Source organism: Lactuca sativa, chromosome 1 (assembly GCF_002870075.4).
Source record: "Lactuca sativa cultivar Salinas chromosome 1, Lsat_Salinas_v11, whole genome shotgun sequence".
NCBI lineage: Eukaryota > Viridiplantae > Streptophyta > Magnoliopsida > Asterales > Asteraceae > Lactuca > Lactuca sativa.
This window is the reverse complement of record NC_056623.2, coordinates 104,742,131-104,762,463: the sequence shown is the minus strand read 5'-3', so window position 1 is coordinate 104,762,463 and position 20,333 is coordinate 104,742,131. Positions and strand designations below refer to the sequence as shown.

Here is a 20,333-nt window from a genome sequence, read left to right as displayed (position 1 = left end):
AAGTTTTCCTCAGTCAATTCAGTACCTTTGGGTAGCAAAGGCATACTTCAGGTTATGCACGTACATGGTTAGAAACTATTATAGGTATAGTTAGGAGATACCACTTACTATTCTAAGTACAGGGAATCACACAAGAGTCAGTTCATTCATGAGTCTAGACTAGTACATTACATGATACATGAGTACATTACATGATGCATGAGTACGTTTACATAGATACGCTTACATGAGTACGTTTACATAGATATGCTTACATGAGTATGTTTACATGAATACTTTTACATGAATACTTTTACGTAGATGCCATATGGCGAGTTACTATTACATATTATATGTGTAGATACTGTTATATATAATTCTCCTTCTTATCTTTACTTTGTGATACAAACACATAATCGACGAGATAGACTGGACTTTATATCCTCGTTCCAAAGGATACTTTGCGGGACTAACCATTCCTAGAACCTCTGTTAGCTACAGAGGTAAATGCACATCTACGGATGTCTTCGGTTGATACCATTATAGGTATACTTTAAGGGACTAACTATTCCTACACCCAACTGTTAGCTACAGAGGTAAATGTACATCTACAGATGTCTTAAGTTAACACTATTAGTTATCCTAGTACAAAAGGATAATACTTAGGTCATTATATTATTTCTTCCTTTACTTTGTGACACATTCACATGATCGATGAGGTAGGATATATTTGATATAGATAATTAATTTCCTTATTACCTTTATAATGTGACTCATGCACATAAACGATGAGGTATACTATAGTTTTATACTAATAGTTAAACAGGGAAAAACCATCACATTTACAGAGATGCTTACTTTCAAAACAGTAGGGTCTTGGTAGAAGACTTCTTTTATAGGGATCATAGGGATTTCTAGGGTTATTTAAACGTTTTCCATTACTTACAAACCTTTACATACTTATACGAACTTTCTTTCAAAAATATGTCAAGACTTTCATTACAAGTTTTACAAATCAAAGACACATTAATACTTATGAAATCACCAGCTTTATTGCTGATAGTCACTTTCAAAATAACTTGTATTCTCAGGTCACACATAGACAGGTACGACGACCAGGTTTTGTGAAGACGGAGAAATCAAGACTCCTCTTTTATTTTGATTAGTTATCATGTTGTCTTATACTATGAAAGAGTACACTTGTAATTTAAAATTATACTATTAATACAATGGATGATGTTGTTGCTTGTTTACTACTTTACATTGTTGTGATACATTACATGACGTCCTCCGCCCCAGAACGTTTCCGCCGTTCTCGGTTTTGGGGTGTGACATAGCTGCCAAAAGATTTGAAGAAGGATTCAAGGTTGTTTGCAATAAAAATCTTCAAATAAGTTTCTTATTCTATTGAATTCATTTTTCATAATAAAATTTGTGTAGGAAGATAGTTGATAGTATGTTGCATATATGCGAAAGACATAGATCTTCAATAGGTTGCATGTGCCTTAATCATTTGAATTGTTTAAATGTTTTCCGCTTAGCGCATAGAAATTTTGTAACCTATGTTTTCCATCATCTCCAACGCTAGTACCATCCCAAGCTCATAATGTTGTCCCATATTTATAATTTCGATGCAACCAATACCTCCCTGGTCTCGTACTTACCTACCACATAACCTACATACCAGAATTTCTACTGGTTACTGAGGTTGATAGCCTCACATAATTGTACCATGTGACTCCTGAATGAGCGTCTATCTGGAAAGACCTGTACTATCTCGCCTGCCACAATGGCTCCAACAACCCTCCTAATCCAACCAAATTTAACATAACCAAGCATTCACCTCTGTTGAATCCTTTAATTGAGATCAAGGTGACTCCCAACACAAGTCTCAAACCCCTTGCTTCAACCAGGGACATAACTCCAACCCCAAAATCCAAAGATTTACACTTGCATTCTATTTTGTAATCTTCTGATTCTAGGGTGACATTTCACTAAACTGAAATAGAAAATCCTCCACCCACCGCAGAGGCTAACAGACTCACACCTGGTCCTTCCACAAGACTCTGACTAAGATTCAAACTAATAAGGTCTACTCAAGCCTAACCACCACATGGATGTCAACCAATGACCGCAAAGTCATCTCACTCTAAATGCAACCTGATACCTTGATCAAGCCAATCCTACCGGATCTTACCCACACTATACAATCGAAGGGGCCCCACATTGCCTTGGATCCATCAGTCTTCATACTACTCAAGGAGTGCTCCTCCATTAATACTATCCTCCATCCATCAATCCTCATACTACTCAAGGAGTGGTCATGAATAAATACTAGCCACTTATTTGAACTTAGAGTAATTCCCATGCAACTTGCAACTGACCTTGCTTTGAAGGTGTGAACTTGAAAACTATCAATCCTACACTCATGACCGAACTAAATTCTTAATACCTCAAAACCATGCACACTCGTACATATCGTACATTCAAACTGGCATGCCTAACTTGCGAATTCCTTGAATTCTCTTTGGTATCACTAAATATCTGAATGGTTGCAGATGTCCTAAGCAAAGTATTTAAGACCCTTCTAAACACGGCCCACGGTATGCAAAATGGCATATGAAGCTTCTAAAGATCATCATGAAGAAAACTCAATTTCTATGTGGAGACTTAGATAGAACATACATGGTTTCACACACAAACATATAATCATAAACACATTTCATAAGGGCATTAAGGAAGTAATTACAACATATACCTGCGATGTTAACTGATTCCTGATCTCCTCGGTTTGAATAGGTGGCTTAATTCCTTCCCTTAGAACCATACTTGAGAGTTTCCTACCTCATACGGCTCAGCGGTCAACTCTTTTTGTACCCCATTTGAATCTACCATATACGATGTGAGGCATGAGAGCTCATGACCTGAGGTAGGTTAAGATGAATTGTCATGCGGTACTGGTCTCACGATGTGAGACATGGAGCTCACAATGTGCGAGCTGATTCAGCCCAACCCCATGATCATTTTAGGGTTTCCTTCGTATTTAAGCATCTCTAAACTCATTTTAGGGTTTTTTATCAGCCCCAAACACTCTTTCACCTAAAAAAAACCCTAGTCTTCATCCTTGTTTGATCTTTGGTCATTTTGGATCTTTTCTTTGTTTGGAAGTAAGAGAAAAGAAGAAGAAGATGGTGATCTTGAGTTGAGGCTTGCAAGGAATCTTCATCATCATCATCTTACATTGTTTCTAGATCACTTAAGTATCAAAGATTCCTCCTTTATTATACTATTAGGCTAGATCTAGGTTTTGTCCCACTTTTCCTCTTGATTGTGCAAGTTTGACGAATGGAAACCATAAAGTTTGAAACTTTATGTGTTATTAGGGTCTTAAGAGTGACATGGAGTTCAAATCAAGGGAATGGTTGAGTTTTGGAACCTTTCATGAAAGTTGGATGTCGTTTTCTTCAACTTTTGACTCAAATGAGATCTAAAAAATGTATTGGACATATATTTCTTAAAAGCATCGTCTTTCTACTGCATTATGGAGTTATAAGACCTTCTGGAAAGTTAGAGTTTAAGGCTTAATGGATTATGGACTTAAAAGTTGGAATTTTGGCTTCAGACTGATCTCACAACATGAGACATGGAGCTCACGACGTGAGGGTTGAATGACCCTGTGTCTGGTTAGCTTCTTGGAGCTCACAACGTAGGAGGAGGCTCTCACGGTGTGGGGTCAGCTTTGGTGACTTTTCATGTCCGATTTGACTTCTTTGAGTGGGGATGAGTTGGAATCGGACCGAGTGAGATCTCACAACATAACCAAGGACTGGTTATGTCGTGAGGATGGATAGTTGACATTTTGGGCTTTTGGTTGGGCGTTTATGGAATTGGGAATGTATTGGGCCTTGGGTGTCTTCTGGATTTGGGCTGGTTATTGTGACAACTGGTAGTTCTGGGTCAATCAAAGTCAACAAGTCAATAAAAGTCAAACCATTCAACGAAAGTCAACTTATTATGACATGAATTTTGGGGTTTATACCTTGTTGTTAGAGTTTTTGGTTTAGGGCCGAAAACTCTATGATTTCGCTTTTAGAGTTTTTGGTTTGGGGCCGAAAACTCTATGATCTTGGTGACACTGGACCGAAATCACCAGGTAATTTCGGTGGACTAGTGGAGTTTTCCGTGGGAAAGAAAAGAAGAAAAGAGTTAACCTAGTGACATGAGGGTTTCATCCATTCCAACAAAAAATATTATCCAGCAGGTATCAAGGCTATTATCCATCAAATAACAATGCAAACATCACTTCACCCCTCCCTCTTTAACATCGGCCGAGACCCCCAAACCCCCACCCTTTTCAAACACCTTCACTTTCCTCTCAAGAAACAAGTCTAAATCTTTCAAGGATTAATTTTCAAGTTGGTTCTTATAATTTTTGATAAGTAGTTCTTGTTAATCTAGTGTTTCTACACACTTTCATGTTAGTTACATCCCATTTTCACACATTATCATGTGATAGGATAATACCATCTTCAAAGAGTTCTTCAACCACCTTCAAGTGTTCTAGGCTTAAAGATCTTCACCATCACCTCCTTATCCAACCACAAACACACTTAAGGTGAGTTGATACCCCCATATTTTCTAGTTTTTCATGTTTTTTTTTTTTGGGGGGGGGGGGTACTAGAAAAGTTTGATTATAACACAAATGTTTGCAACTTTCAAATCTTTGTTGTGTTTATAGCATTTTTCTTCATGAAATGTGTTTATTATTTGTTTGTAGAGCATTTATTTGTATTACGATGGTTAATGATACAAAACTAAGAAAAACAAACATAAACTATGTTATATATCCTTTAGAAAAGGGGTTAAACCCACAAATCCATAAAGATTCTAAGGCTTTCATGGTCAAGATACGATTTTCTAGCAAACTAGGCAAAATATCAAGGAGTTAGCTTTACAATGAAAACTTAAAAATCTATCATTTTATGTAAAAATGGATTTGTTTTTAACAAAAGTGGTCATAACAAGTTTAAGACATCATTTTCTGGATTTTTAACTAAAAATATATGGTTTTAAAACATATAAATATATTTGAGTTAAAAATCCCAAGAGGGCTAAAAAATAAGTTTTACAAAGTTATACTTTTCTAGTTACTGGTAAATATCATTAAAAAGGTGCAAAAACTAGAAATTGACTTTTGATACCAAATATTCTCATACTTGTGTTATATGTAAGTTTATATGATGTAATCTTTTAAAACATCTAGACATGATAACTTATATATATATATATATATATATATATATATATATATATATATATATATATATATATATATGGTCATAACAAAACATTCATAATAAACAATAATTGGTATAGTTTGGGAGTCACAAACACTACTTTATCATTTCAAACAAAACATATAATTATTTAAAGGTAAAAATTACTTTTATACTATGTAACCACTATGGAAGGGTAATATTTTCACTTACAAGAAAAAGGGTTTTCGTTACACTAGATGTAAACCGGTTAATATAAATTTGTGAGACAGGCCTTCACCGTACATACCAGAGTACACACTAAAGTCCTGAATTATAACTAGAGTCTCGGTAAGAGAGCGTCACACTTGTATATAGATTTATACGAGACTGACAACCCCACACCTAAACTGTTAGCTACAGTTAGACCGGTAGGTCTAGGGTGAGAAATGTCTAACATACATTCAATTAGTCTTTATATAAAGATAAAACCATATAATACTATTTTACAGTATAGCACTAATTACAATTTTCGTCTTGGGTTTAAGACTTACAACACATTTTAAAGAAAATATTGGATTTTCTGAAAGCACACTCCATCATTCTTACAAGGAAAAATTACCGATTTTTCGCATACAAAGCTCTTATGAGCTCACCAACTTAATTGTTGACACTTTTCTAAATCACTTGTATTCTTAGGAAATCAGTAAACATGTAATCCAAAGAGTTTTGAGGATGGGGCGTCACACATCATGCCGTTTATTTTTTTTACATATGTATTTAATATCAAGTAAATAATGTTTTTTGTACAATGTAAACTACTTAATTATCAATATGATGGTTGTATGGCTTTGATCCCTGTTATTCATTTGTTATGATATTGTGCATGAAGTCATCCACCCCCAGGCGTTTCCGCCGTTCTGGTTTAGGGTGTGACAGTTATTGGGCTTTTAGTGTCATTGAGTTTGGGCATTGGTCTTTGGACCAGTTGAGGGGAAGGGTAAATTATTCTTTTACCCTAGGAGTCGGGATTAGTGAATTAAGTCCTGATTATGGTTATGACCTGATTACTGATCATGATTGAATTTGATTGGTTAGCGTGAGGTTTCTCCGGTCCAGTGGCCCGAGCATTAGCTGGATTGACAATGGACTGAGGTGAGTTTCCTTCACTATACTCGTGGGTCGAAGGCACCAATGTCAGCCTACTGAATTATGTATTAAGGTTGATAGTTGTCTTTGTGATAATTTCAGGTTATGCTTGTATGTGCTTGTTCTCTCTGTGACTCTTGTTGTTATGATTATATGCTAGTTCTAGGGTGTGAAATATAACCGATACCGATTGAAAGATACCGAAGGGGTGAAATAGACCCAATGTTGGTTGAAAGATACCTAAGGAGGTGAAATAGACCCAGTACTAGTTGAAAGATACCAAAGGGGGGTGAAATAGACCCAATACCAGTTGAAAGATACCGAAGGGGATGAAATAGAACTATTATGTTTGACTCTTATGCATGTATGGTATAAGGTATTTTGGGGGAGCTAACTAAGCTTTGTGCTTATGGTTCTTGGTTTATGTTTCAGGTACTTCTAGCTTGAAAGGAAAGGGCCCAACTTTATCACACCATATCCGCCCATGTTTTCCGCATTATTTGATTTTTGGATTTTATACTCTGATAACTATTTTACCTTGATATACTTTTGAATGATTGAAATGATTAAACGGTGTTTATGGTTGAACTAAAACTGAAAATGTTACCTTATAATTTTTAGGACGTTACAAGTTGGTATCAGATCCTTGGTTTGAGGGATTCAGGCATACTCTTGGGTGTGTCTAAACTCAAACTAGGGATTTATAAAATCTTTTAAAAGAAAATGATTTTCTAAAAAGCTTTTCTAAGAAAAAGGGTGTGATACGTGTAATCAAACGAGCTTAAGTAAGTATTTTCGATAATACCCATACACATTTTATGTTTGATGTTTTTTATGTTATATGATATGAGAATTGCAAGCTAGAATAGGGCTAGGGATCTTCCCAGTATATTATGCAAGAAAAGATTCCTTTATATGCCTGATTGGTTAAGCTTTTGAGTTGCATATCAGTAAGGATTTCATATGATTGTATGGATTGGCCTTATATGTGATGCTTTGTAGCCTAAGAGGAATTTAATGATGTTTTTGATTCGAAATTTTTATTGGTAGTAAGTGATGCCTTGTAGACTAAGAGGAATTGAATGATGTTTTAGATTCAAAATATTTATTGGTAGTAAGCGAGCTTGAGATGTCCTCTGGTTGGCTTGTGGTTTAAGGTGTTATTGCTCGAATGTTGTTTTCTTTGTGATTTGTGGAACTCTTAGTTATGTGAATTAACCATTAAGTGAATATGTTAAGTTACATGTTGCAAAGGTTAAATAATCTCATAATGATGGATTTGACTCTATTTCACAGCTCTTGTTTGATTCCAACTGTTGTAGGGATGAGTCTTTTACTCAAAGGATTATCTAAGCTTTGTTGCATGTGATTGTATTCATGATGTAGTTAACTGACATTAATGAGAGTTCTTCAGCATCTGATGGCAGGGTGATGTCGGGAACCTAAGAGAGCCTAGGGTGTGTTATAGTGAGTTGGTTGCGCTACTTAGTGGGAATTTGGAGTATCAGTTTGTGAAGGTGACTTGGAGGATTCAGGATAATTCTTGAGGAAAATTTGGATATATGTGGAAGGTAGCATTCGACCCATACTACTGAAAGCACATGATCCATACTCGACTCAAGGAGAGTCACAAAGAATCTAAGAAACTGGTGGGATAAGGATTATTTGGGTATGTCATGAGCATGTGTATGATTGCTTTTCATAATGGTGATGAGCATGCATGGAGAAGGTTCAGGTTTGGTTCAGGCTCATGTGTAGGCTCTGGTGATGATCCAATTAGTAAGGTGATGTATGATCCCTTCACGTCATTTGCTGACATAGTTGTATATCAGCCCCCTAGGGATGGTGAGAGGACTACCATGGTTCTGAGTTTGTGTTGGATTGAGGAGATGGAAGGTGTCTTCCAAACTTGTACCTATCCCATAGGAGCCAAGGTTTCAAGAACAAATCAAATAAACCTTAACGATCATCACTAGCACACGAGTTGAGGTTTACAACCTATCGTGTTGACAATATTTTGATTCTGTGCTGTTCCAATTAAGTTAATTATGCATGTAAGTTCTATGAGTTCTCATTTTGAATGCATAAAAGGCAAAGCACCTTAATCAATGAAAGGTACATTGATAGGAAAGGGTGAGTTGCTTAACTACTTGGAAGACATGGTGGGCAGCTGTGCTACCATAAGGCAAGAAATCAAGATTAAGAAAGTTCGGTCCATATGAGTTTGAATTTTGTAGTAAACTTTGGTTTTTAACAAATTCACATGGATATGAACACATACACCGCTCAAATCTAAGTGTCATAAGATTGCTTCCTTCATGAAAATGATTGTGAGGAAATGCTTTCACTAAGAAAGATTTTAAGAAGATAGTGATTGTAAAATTGCATTCTCGAATTCGATTATGGTTACAGTATCCTTTTCCATAATTTGAATTGTGAGGTTTGGCAATTAGTCTTAAGTGTTTAGACACACATATGAACTATCGAAGGCAAAGGTGTATAAGTTCAAAAAGCCTTGATGAAAGATTATCAAAGCACTAAGTATTAGAAACATGAACTTAAGAAATTCAATAAGTATTGTCTTTCTGGAAGTTAAGATGTTTATGAATACATGTCGAAGCTAGTGGGAGCATAAGTGTTATGTTTTATAATAATCATCATGATAGTGGGAGCATAAATGTTATGATTGTATGATTATTAAGGAAAGTATTCCAAGGTTAGCAATATTAATTATAGAAAACATGAGTCATACTTTGCAAAGTCGCAATAGTTGAAGAGTTGTTTTGCTATAATTAAGGGAGAGAATATTATGCTTCATTTCAAATCTATAGGTTTAGGTTGAGAAATGTTAATAAAATTTAGTCAAAGGTACAAAGTGTGTTCTTAAAATTTCGATTATGATTACGGCATCCCTCTTCACAATTCGAATTTTGAGAACATAGCAAATAAAACATTATGCGTCGTGTCCCATACGCTTCGGGTATAGGATCGATTGCAAATGCTTTAATGTTTGACCATTCTAAAATTTTCCAAATGTCGAGCGCATTTAGAGGGAAAAGGGACTAGAATTGGTTTTGACTAAAACAATTAAACAACTATCAAAGGACAACCCAAAGTTCGACGAGGATTGGTCGCTTGTGAGTAGTTGAAAGTATAGTATTGGAAAATATGGAAATGTTTCCATATTGGATGGACCGTATCGACATCATTACGAATAGATAAGATTTTATTAAGAATGATTTGTCATATGGAACATATGGAAGTGTGTCCATATTAGGAATTGAATATTGAGAAATCTATGACTAGATTAGAAACTTCTATGCAAAAGGATGTTCAAAGAATGTACTTTGAGTGAGAGACATCACGTCTATGGAATTGTCTTGTAACAATCTCCGATAGAGGACTTTGTAATATTATTGGCAATAGTCTTTGTGACTTTGGTGCAGTGACATTACGAAAAGACAGTTGCGTAGAATGTTAGAATCTAGCATATTCTGTAAGTAACAAGAATTTGATATTCTTTAACTTATGGAAAAAGGATTAGGAGTTGTGAAATGAGAATGATTGGAAATGTGTTCAATGTGATCTATTTCACAAAGTAAGAGCCATAGGTAAACATTGTGTTCATGCTAAGAGCATGGGACAAGTGTAACAATTCAAGTAAGAAGTTGGTTAACCGAAACTACAAATAATGAGTAATCAATATGGTGATAAATAAAAGGTGTTTTATTTATGCTCAAAGGGTTGAGGCCATATGGGATTAGTATTATTCTTGTGTTTCACATTTGCATGTTTTGACTTCCACAATAATTGAGTTTATTAAGAATAATCGAATTATTCAAACGGGCCACAGTCGTTCATATGTTGGAAGTAGATATGAATGAAGACTGTCATGAATTGGTGTGTGGATTGTCTATAAGGTATTAGACATAAGCGAATGTTTGCTGCAACGTTCATGAGTGCTTATGAATATGATTTGAGCATTGGATCAAACCCACGCTCACTTGGATCACTCCATGAATTGTATCACGAGTGATTGGTGAGACGATAACATCTTATATTCTTGAAACCGAGATGTGTGAGTTGTATCTTGCGAATCGGTTGCACATTGATAATATGTAAACGCACTAGTAACTTGGTGTTATAAAACATATTGTTGTGTGTGATTCGGTGCATGAGTGCAAGCGAGCATTGTATCAAAGTTTATCCATTCCTTTTATCCAAAGTAGGATAAAAGCGATATCTTTTGGGCCCCTCGATGGTTTAGTGATGACAAACGTAAATGCTCGGCCGGGCTAGGGCTAATTTGATTTGTTCAGTTAGTCAGTCGTCATAAATCGGAAATCGAGATATAGTACAAAGAGAATGATTTGAAATCATATCTCATATGATATCTAGAATGGAGGAATATATGATCCCTTATCTAAGGACACGCGTATCTAATATGATCAGAGTTGACAGCGGCTTTGGAAAGCTACGATTGCAGATCAGGATCTGAAGTCATACGCATAATAGTTATTAGACTTATCCAAGTGGGAGACTGTTGGATTAGTGTCTAAGTCCATAACTATTTTGGTATGTACTTGACCCGATGGTGCATGGTCCTTTTGGGTTGCCTCCACCTAAGCAACTTGATTGGAGAAATAAATAAAGAGAGAGAGGTTATTATGATTTATTAATATGTTATAAGAATAATATATTAAAGGAGAAATCATATTTGTTTAATTAATATTGGTCAATAATTAATTAAGAATTAATTTTGTGATCAAGTGTAATTAATTAAACTAGAGGGGCTGAATTGTAATTATGTGATAGTTACAAAATAAGGTAAGGATTATCTTATATATATGGTGAACGAATTTGAGGTGTAAATCCCTTAGAATTCGACTAGGATAAGGGTTTCTAGGACTTATCTTATGGTTGCTTGGTGGACAAGCAACTAGATAAGGATAAGGACTAAAACCTTAATCTTTACACCTATATAAACCCCCTAGGGCTTAGGAATTCGTCTAACCCTTCCCAAGAGGTCCTAAGGACGAATTCTAACCTCCCTCCTCTCTCTTTATACCTTCTCCACTTGCTTATGGTGTTTGTAAGCCATTAGAGGAGTGACACTTGTGACTCTCAGCTTTCCAAGGTCAATTCAAGGAGGAATTGGATTGTTATTACTATATAACAATCAAGGTATGTTCTTAACCCTATTTACATGTGAATTCTGATTTCCATATGTTAGAATTAGGGTTCAAAGTCTTGGATTCAAAGTATGTACAATAGAGAAACCTAGATCCAAGCTTTAGGGTTTGTATGAGCACATAGGATATCTTATGACCAAAACCCATCACCTTTTTCTCCAAAGTCCAACCTTTTGACCCTTTGAAACCCTAAACCGATTCATCCAAGAAAACATGTGTTACATTAAAGGAAGAAAGATCTAGAGAGAATGAGTCTTCTTGTCATCACATCTTCCTTTATAAGTTGATTGCACCTTTATGGATTTTTACTTCAAGATCTTATGTTTTAGTTATTTTGGTCCTATTTTGTTATGTTATTCAATGGTGTTTGGAAACTCCATATTTGTGAGTTTTTGATGATGTGTCATAAATTATACATATTTATAGGGACATTTCATGTACTTTTATGAGTGTTTTTAAGATAAATATAGGACAAAAGATAATTAATTGCTTTATATTTCATTTTGCAGCTAAATAGGACATATTGTTGAAACTGAAGCTGAAATGGACCATTTGGAGCAAATTTTCATGAAGTATTAAGCAAGAAATACATCTAGAGCTTAGCAAGAAAGTAAATCAGAATATATACACGATAATTACAAAATCTTACAACTCGCATTACGATTATACTTATCGCACAATGATTTCAAGTCTGTTAGACTATATATGGAACCCTAGTTTCGGCCAAAAGATATATCATAATTTAAGAGAAACATAGAAGATCTAGAAGCATAGGAGGAGTAGAAGAAGGAAGAATCAATTCAAGATGATTTTTTTTTGTTTGCTTTACATAATGTTTAGCATTCCTTCGATTTCTCTTATTTCTTTTGTTTTGATTATGGACTGAATTCCTAACACTTTTTTAAGAAGTAGATGAACTTTTTGATTGTGTATTGATTCATTGAAATTATATTATGAGTTGTTTAATTTATTTTCTTGATTAAAGATCCATGAATATTATTTTTTGATACTTTGATGTCAAAGTAAATAAGTCGCATGATTTAGATTGGATTAAGATTATGTTGCTTGAATCATGACTATACTACTGGCATAGGAAATACTATATGATGGTATCCCCATGTTAGATATATGAACACTAATTTAATATGCATGGTACATAAGCTAATGACATTATGTTTTAAAGGTCACCACTAGCATTGGGAAAATTCATACCAATTGAGTCTTACATAATATGAATTAACAAAATGGATATAGGAAAACTATCATATTTGGATGATAACTTAGAAACATATGATTAAGGATATTATTAATTGATCTAATCACTTTAGGAATCGATAAATAACTGCTAATATTCATTGCACTTCATATGAGTCAATCATAATCACTAGGGGATTTGAAATTTAAACATAAGTATTTTTTATCATTACTATTAGTTACTTTGTCTTTTACTTATTCATTTTATAATTAATTCTTCTCTTTATTTTTCTTGATTAATTAAATTCTTTAATACAGGTACATCCCTATTTCGTTTGAATTCGACTCTCGGTCTTACCAATCCTATATTATTCACTGATCAGGTACACTACCTGGTGGTAATTAGTCTAAGTCTTGGTAATTCGTAAAATAGAAATAACAGACTGTTTTTTCAAGAATCACATCAAATTTTTTACTAGACTATGCACATCAAATTTTTGGCGCCGTCATTGCGGAACAATTTTCAACCGCTATTAAAGTTTTTAATTATTGCTTTAGTGGGCATTCCCCATGAAAATTTAAGTTTTCTTGCATCCTAATAAGAATTCACGCCGCTACCAGTCAAATCGCGACATGAAGAACACTTTTCAAATTCAAATATCGATGCGATTTGACAATCTCGTTAAGAATTTTGATCAGAACTGCTATATTTTTTTACTTTTTTTATTTTGAGCTAGTTAATTGGGATATATTTTTTCATAAAGTATATGACAAGGAATTTAATAACTAAGTTAATATCACATGTTGACAAGTTGGAACACCTATTTAGTTCATTTGAAAAGAAAGAGAAAGAAGTTAAAAAAGAATACAAATCATTAGACAAATCATTAACTTTTAGCTTACATCTTTTTGATTCATCATCCGAAGAAGAAGAAAGAAACATGAAGGACGAAATAAACTTAGAACAATGAATGAATTACAATAGTGAAAGTGGAGGATTTGAAGTACAAAGAATAGACCTCGAAAACCTTAATTTTGAGCTAAAATGACAACTCTTGCACTTACTTACAGAAATTCTTTTTGTTGGGAAATCTCATGAAGACGCAAACCAACATGTAGAAGATGTGATAGAAATTGTCTAGTGCTTTAATATTCCAAATGCTTCAAAAGACCAAGTTATATTACGAGTGTTTTCGATAACACTAATAGGAGCAACGAAAGATTGGATTAAAATTGAACCATCAGATGGAATATTGATGTGAAGTTTCGTAAATGATTTAACCCACCAACAAAGATTGCACAGAAAAACGCCGAGATTCAAAATTTCTAGCATAATGAAATATGAAACACTTTATGAAGCTTCGGCAAGATTCAAGAGAATGTTACAAAGATATCCTTAACATGATCTTAATGTTCATCAAGAGATGCAACCCATGTAAAATAGTTTGGACACAATAACTCGAGAAATCATCGATGGCAAGACCGGTTCCTAAAAATCTACCATAAGAAGGAAAGAGTATTTATTGAAGAACCTTTTCAACATTCTCACCAATGATTATCAGTAAGAGATCCTTAAGTATGAATGAAGAAATGTTTGAATAACTCTAAAGATATTCAAGCATTGAATGCAAAGTTGTTGTTATGAGGAGACTAATGAAGAAGATATTGTAATCTATGCATGCAATACAATTGGGATGTGATAATTGCAATGGATCTCACCTAACTAAGGAAATTCCAAAAGAGAAAGAAATTATAAAACAAGAAGACATGTGTTACTCATCAAGAGATATATATGAACCTAGAACAAGGAAAGGATGGATACTACACGATGAATATATAAAAGAAATAGAAAGAAGATATAATCAATAAAAAGACAAGGTAACCACAAGAAGGGATCTCTTTAACAAGCAGTGCCCCAATAAGAAAAGAATGCTAGTTTTGGAGAAGTATTAGCAAAGTTTGCAACATCTTCTGGGAAACATCATAAAAAACTCGAAGAGGTAGTGAAACGAATGTGTGCAAGTACATAAATGACATTAAGAAACCAACAAACATCAATCCTCAACATTGAGAATCAAGTTGGACAAATCTATAAGGTGCTATAAGATAGGTTTCTAGGAACTCTATCATGTTAAACCGAGCCTGTCCAAAGAAAACATAGAAATGAGGAGTACAACTAAAGACTCCATAAAAAAGCGTTTACGGGAGGCAACCTGATGTTTGGTTTGATTTTCTTTTAATTCTTCATTTATTTGGTTTAGTTTAGTTTTTAAATTTTTCATAATTTATTTCCATGCAATTTAAATATCATTGGAAAAACCATTACTAATGATTTATGAAGTTTAAAAGGCATTTTAAAAGTTAAAAAATGATGGAAAGCATGTCTAGAAGAAGGAAACCCTGAAAAGAAGGTTTTAGAAGAAATTCACACTGAGGTAACAGGATTCACGATAGGAAAAAGTGCACCAAATCAAAACAATAAATCCGTTGAAATTTATGCTACAAAGGCGACGTGTCGTGCCGAGACATAGGGCAGACCAAGGTTATAAAATCCAAATTTTCTCTCTTATTTTTCAAAATTCTTTTATTCACTCTTGAAACCTCAAGAATTCTTTTCTAATCAAGTTTCTTGCAATTTTACTTTGCATCATCAAAGGATGGCTGATCATGAATTCTTAAAGTTTCCAAAGAACATTCCATGGAATGTTTACAATTCGAAGATCAACAATATTTCAAGAAGAGAAATTGTCGTTCCAAGAGCTTTATATTGGGGAACATTAGCTTCATTAGGCATTGATCACAAAATTTTCTATTATCTTACCAAGTCCCTAGTTTATGAAGATGACGATTAATATTCATGTCACTTGCATGGTTGAATCTATTTCACATGAAGGAAATGAGTCTTAAATTTTATACAACCATGCAATTTTATTATAAAGTTACAACTACCACAAGGAACTTGCAGTCCATTTTAGGCTAAGAGGGAATAATCGAATTTGTAGTATTCTTGAATTGACATGGTGATGTGGATTATATAACAAGGAAAAAGCCATGAGTAAGATATGTCACGAATACAGTGCTAAGTTGCCTAAGAAATAATTAACTAAACTTGATTGTAATGAGGCATGGAAAAATATAGGAGATGGATAATCTACTAATGTTGCACCCGCAAGGAAGATCAAGAATCTTATTCACCGTATTATTCATCAAGTGATAATAAACACGATTTCACACCACAAGGATAATAGTGTTATGTGTAGGAATGGTTTTATTCTTGATGCACCGTTTATTTGACCCAAAAGGATATGTGAATTCACCATATATACTAGCTTATTTTCTTGGATTAAACATGGGAGGACTACTAAGTAGTGAAGTCATAGTTATGGACACTTCATACCAAGAATTGAAAACTCTTTTGATATACTATCATTTGAAGTTAGTTGGGGAATGGAAGCTATAAAACCAAAGACCATGGATACGAATTGCATGAGATCCATTCATGCATTTGATAACATTGGAGGAAGATTGAAGTTGAAAATAGTTGAAGAAGAAATACTAATGAAATATCAAATTGGAGGCCTAGAAAGAATGAAGAAGAGCGAAGCATGGAGTATATGAAGAAAAATGTGTTGAAAGTTACTGTAACTTTTGAGAGAGAAAAAGGAAGTGTACAAAAGATTAAGGGTTGTATGCCTATTAGAATTAAGATTCAAAATGAGACTATGAAAGAGGTTGTGAAAAAGAAGGAATACATGGAAGGAAAAATAGAAAGTCTAGATAAGATGATGAACTGGGCCATAAGAGAGATTGTTTAATTAAAATTTAAAGATGACGAATTGCTCCCAAAAACCGGATATTGAGGAAGACAATAGTGACTCGGATAAGGATATAGCTAGAGAATATAAACCCAAGGAGGACGATGATATGGATAGAGATAAATATAAATATGATAAGCGGAGTGTGGATAGGTTTGAGGAAGAGATGTCTGATGGAGACCCATCGAAAGATTTTAATATGATGGAGAAAGAACCAATGGAAGTTTATGACATATCCAATAATGAAGATTGAAAGATAAAGTTTCATTGAAGTTTAGTTTAATTTGTTTAGGATTTTTATTTTTATTTCTATGTTATTTTCAGTGTGTTTAATTTTCTTTATTTCGTTATTAATAAACTTAATTTTGCTTTTTGATGTTACCTCTAGTTTTTATTATTGCAGAAAATTTAGTTTGTTTATGTCACAAAGTTGCTAGCTAATTCATGTGAATAAACGACATGAATGTGTGCTTTGCAATGAGTAATTACGAAGAAGGAGATTGCAAAAGCTAAAGTGAGGGGTTATATCACTTAATGCAAAAGATATAGAAGAATTCTAATGGAAAATAATGAAGGTACTATATAAATCGCGCTGCAAAAAGCAGTTAGAACGAAGACAAAAGACATATCGTCGCGTCTGACCATGATTCTTTTTTGATCTTGCCACGATTCTTTTCCTGATCTATAACAAATAACAGCTAACAACCTAAATTAATAAGCACACACCTAAACAACTCAACTGGTTTCATGGCATAATAAATTGAAAGAAATGTGAACAATCAAAAATGGCCTCCAAAAAAAACCCATAAACCGCAATCCACCTAATCGTCTCTCGTAATCAAATAACACGTCACAAAAAGAAGCCTTACCTGAGGCCGATTTGCACAAATATAGATGAATTAGACCTACCATGTGGCCTTGAAACCCAAAGCTTCGGACAAATTAAAAAAAAAGTATTCTTAAGTTATATAAAATATAGATAAATCCAAATAATTGTATGCTATAACAATGTCATTTTAATTTATATCATATAAAAATGTATTTTTAAAATGTTAACCCATCTGCAATATTGTAATATTTTTATTAGGAAAATGTAATTTGAAAAACCTATATAGTTATAGTAAAAAAAATGTTTTATATTTGCATGACATAATTATAGATATGGGTTAGTATAAGGACGGTATACTCGTCTATTGAACTGGAACCGGTCAAGAACTATCAATTCAAGAACCGAGGTGATGTGAATGTTTCGATCCCCGTTACTAATGTGTAGAAGCAATTGAGAATGTTTCAAATAAATATCATGTTTTGTTATTTCATATAGATATCATGTAATATAAAAAAAACTTTAAGGATTTTAAAAGCCAGATATCCAGAACAAAAAAAACTTCCTGAAACATTCTCAAAATCTTAAGAACCAATGTAACCATTTCGAGTTTCATTTCCAGCATTCTAGGATCCATCATTTTCATTTTTTTTTTTTCGATTTCAAACGAGTGGAAATGTTATCCGCCTATTCTCACCCTTAGTTATAGATGGATAAAATTTTCAAAATATAATATTATATATTAAAAAACCAAATATGATGCGCTAATTATAATTGCTATTTTTCTCATTTTCGATGCATGTTTTTAATCTCTGTTTTAAGCCTTCATCATTATCATTATAATATGATTAGTTTATTCTATTTGTTTCATATATTTGTATACATGTTTCCTAAATTTAATTTCATCATGATTTGCTTCCTTAAAGACAGTGTTTACGGCAATAAACTTTTCCGATCACCTAAATGGATACGGAATAATAACTAAATCCTTTACATATTGATATATAATAAATGTATTACTAAGTCATAATTGTCTGGGTGGTGTAGTCGGTTATCACGCTAGTCTCACACACTAGAGGTCCCCGGTTCGAACCCGGGCTCAGACATATTTTATTTTTATGGTAAGCTTTACGTTTCTTTTTTTCTTTTTTGATTTTAGATTGGCTTAACATATAGGCTACACACATGATACCTGTGATAAAATTGGGCCTGAATAAATTGAACCCGTTAATTCAAATTTTCAATCTTGTAATAATGGTCTACTTTTAAATTTGCTTAAGATATGGGCTCCCTTACATTCCGTGGTACAAATTGGGCCTAAATAAATTGAACCCATTGTTTCAATTTTACAATCTTGTAATTATGGCCAGACTAGTTTTTGTTTCATTTGTAAATTATTTCTACAAAAATTTGGGAAGATGCGAAGATTTGATAACCAACCATGTTGAGCAATCTTCGACAGAACAATGATCGATTTGTTCAATTCCAATTCAAACACCTAGACATTGGACTCGTAAGGATGCATCATCGAAGAAAACATCTTCCCAAAATATAGAAATCCAAACATCACCAACTATTTTCTTGCAAAAAGAAAAAGTGACCGACACATTTCTCCCTCAAATTGTAAGAAACCTTCAGAATATTAATCCAAGTGTATCGGAATTATACATCAACATAGGATGCAAAATAAGACCATGGTCACCATGAATGGAATTGACTATTTAAACCCAAAAAGTATTGGCGTGTGCCATTTTTAGCAAAACCGTCAAATATATGGAAGTTGACTTCGACATGACTGTTAGACAGAAAGCAGTTTTTGAATGTCTTCAGGTACCTCATGCTCAGGATTTTCTGCTAACTATCCTTATTGATGGCATTGGCTAGCATATGTCTCATATGGTATACCGAACTATCATTCGTTACTGCCTCATGATTCCTCTATTCCCAATTGACGAGATATACCCAGTTTGCTGCAAGGCATGTTTGGATACCTTTGGGGAACATGCGGTTCATTTTAGAGAGCTCCTTGGTTTCAAGTACATACATGATGTGGTTAGGAATGTTCTCTTTGATGTTTGTCTGTGTGCTGGTATTTATGTGAAGAAGGAAGCATCAGTGAACTTTTTGACGGACCCGCATGACAGAAGATTCACACTTAGACCAGCTGATATTTTGGTCTTTGGATGGGTAGGAGGGAAGCACGCATGTGTGGATCTTATTGGGCTCTCTTCTCTCGTCGGTTTGAGGAGCGGGAGTTTCACAGCAAGGCATGTCGCTTTGAAAGTCGTTGCGTGCAAAGTGACAAAGCACGAGAATGCATGTATAGAAAATCAAAAAATGTGTTTGTACCTTTTGCGTTTTATACATTTGGTTTCTCGCACCAAAGGTGGTGGAGCTCCTCAACAGAGTCCAACGGGTCATGCATTCTAATGTCATTTTTCCTAGATCCACAGATGTTGTTTTCAAAAGAATTAGTTTTGTCATCCAGAAAGGGCTAGCGGCGCAACCTGTTACCCATTTGCCTTCCATCAATATGTATTGAACTATATTAGTCGAATTATATATTTTTGGTTAGTATAAAAAAACAATAAGAATTGGGATAACTCTATAACCGCCAAACCTATTCAAAATGAAGATCTCAGTTTAGCACAAACACGCTACCAATGTTGAGACCACCATGCATTTCTTCCGCTATCACTTTACAATGTAACCTCCTGCATTTCTTCCGCTACCACTTTACAATGTAACCTCCCATTTTCACAATAAAAAATTTTCATTTTCAAATAAGGTAAAACTTCCAAATTGTATCAAGAAAAACTGTTTATTCCAAAATAAATTTATCAAAAATCAGAGTATTATAAGAAACACAAAATCCCCAATGTTGTTAATGAGTGTGTATAGTCCTGCCTTCGCCTTCCCATGA

At 34.1% G+C, this 20,333-nt stretch overlaps 1 non-coding gene across 1 annotated transcript; it reads left to right on the top strand.

Annotated features, from left to right (window-relative positions):
• Positions 1 to 18,442: 18,442 nt before the first annotated feature.
• On the top strand, positions 18,443 to 18,516 carry TRNAV-CAC (transfer RNA valine (anticodon CAC)). The gene has a single exon. It is a non-coding gene; the product is annotated as a tRNA-Val (tRNA).
• The last annotated feature ends 1,817 nt before the right edge of the window (positions 18,517 to 20,333 follow it).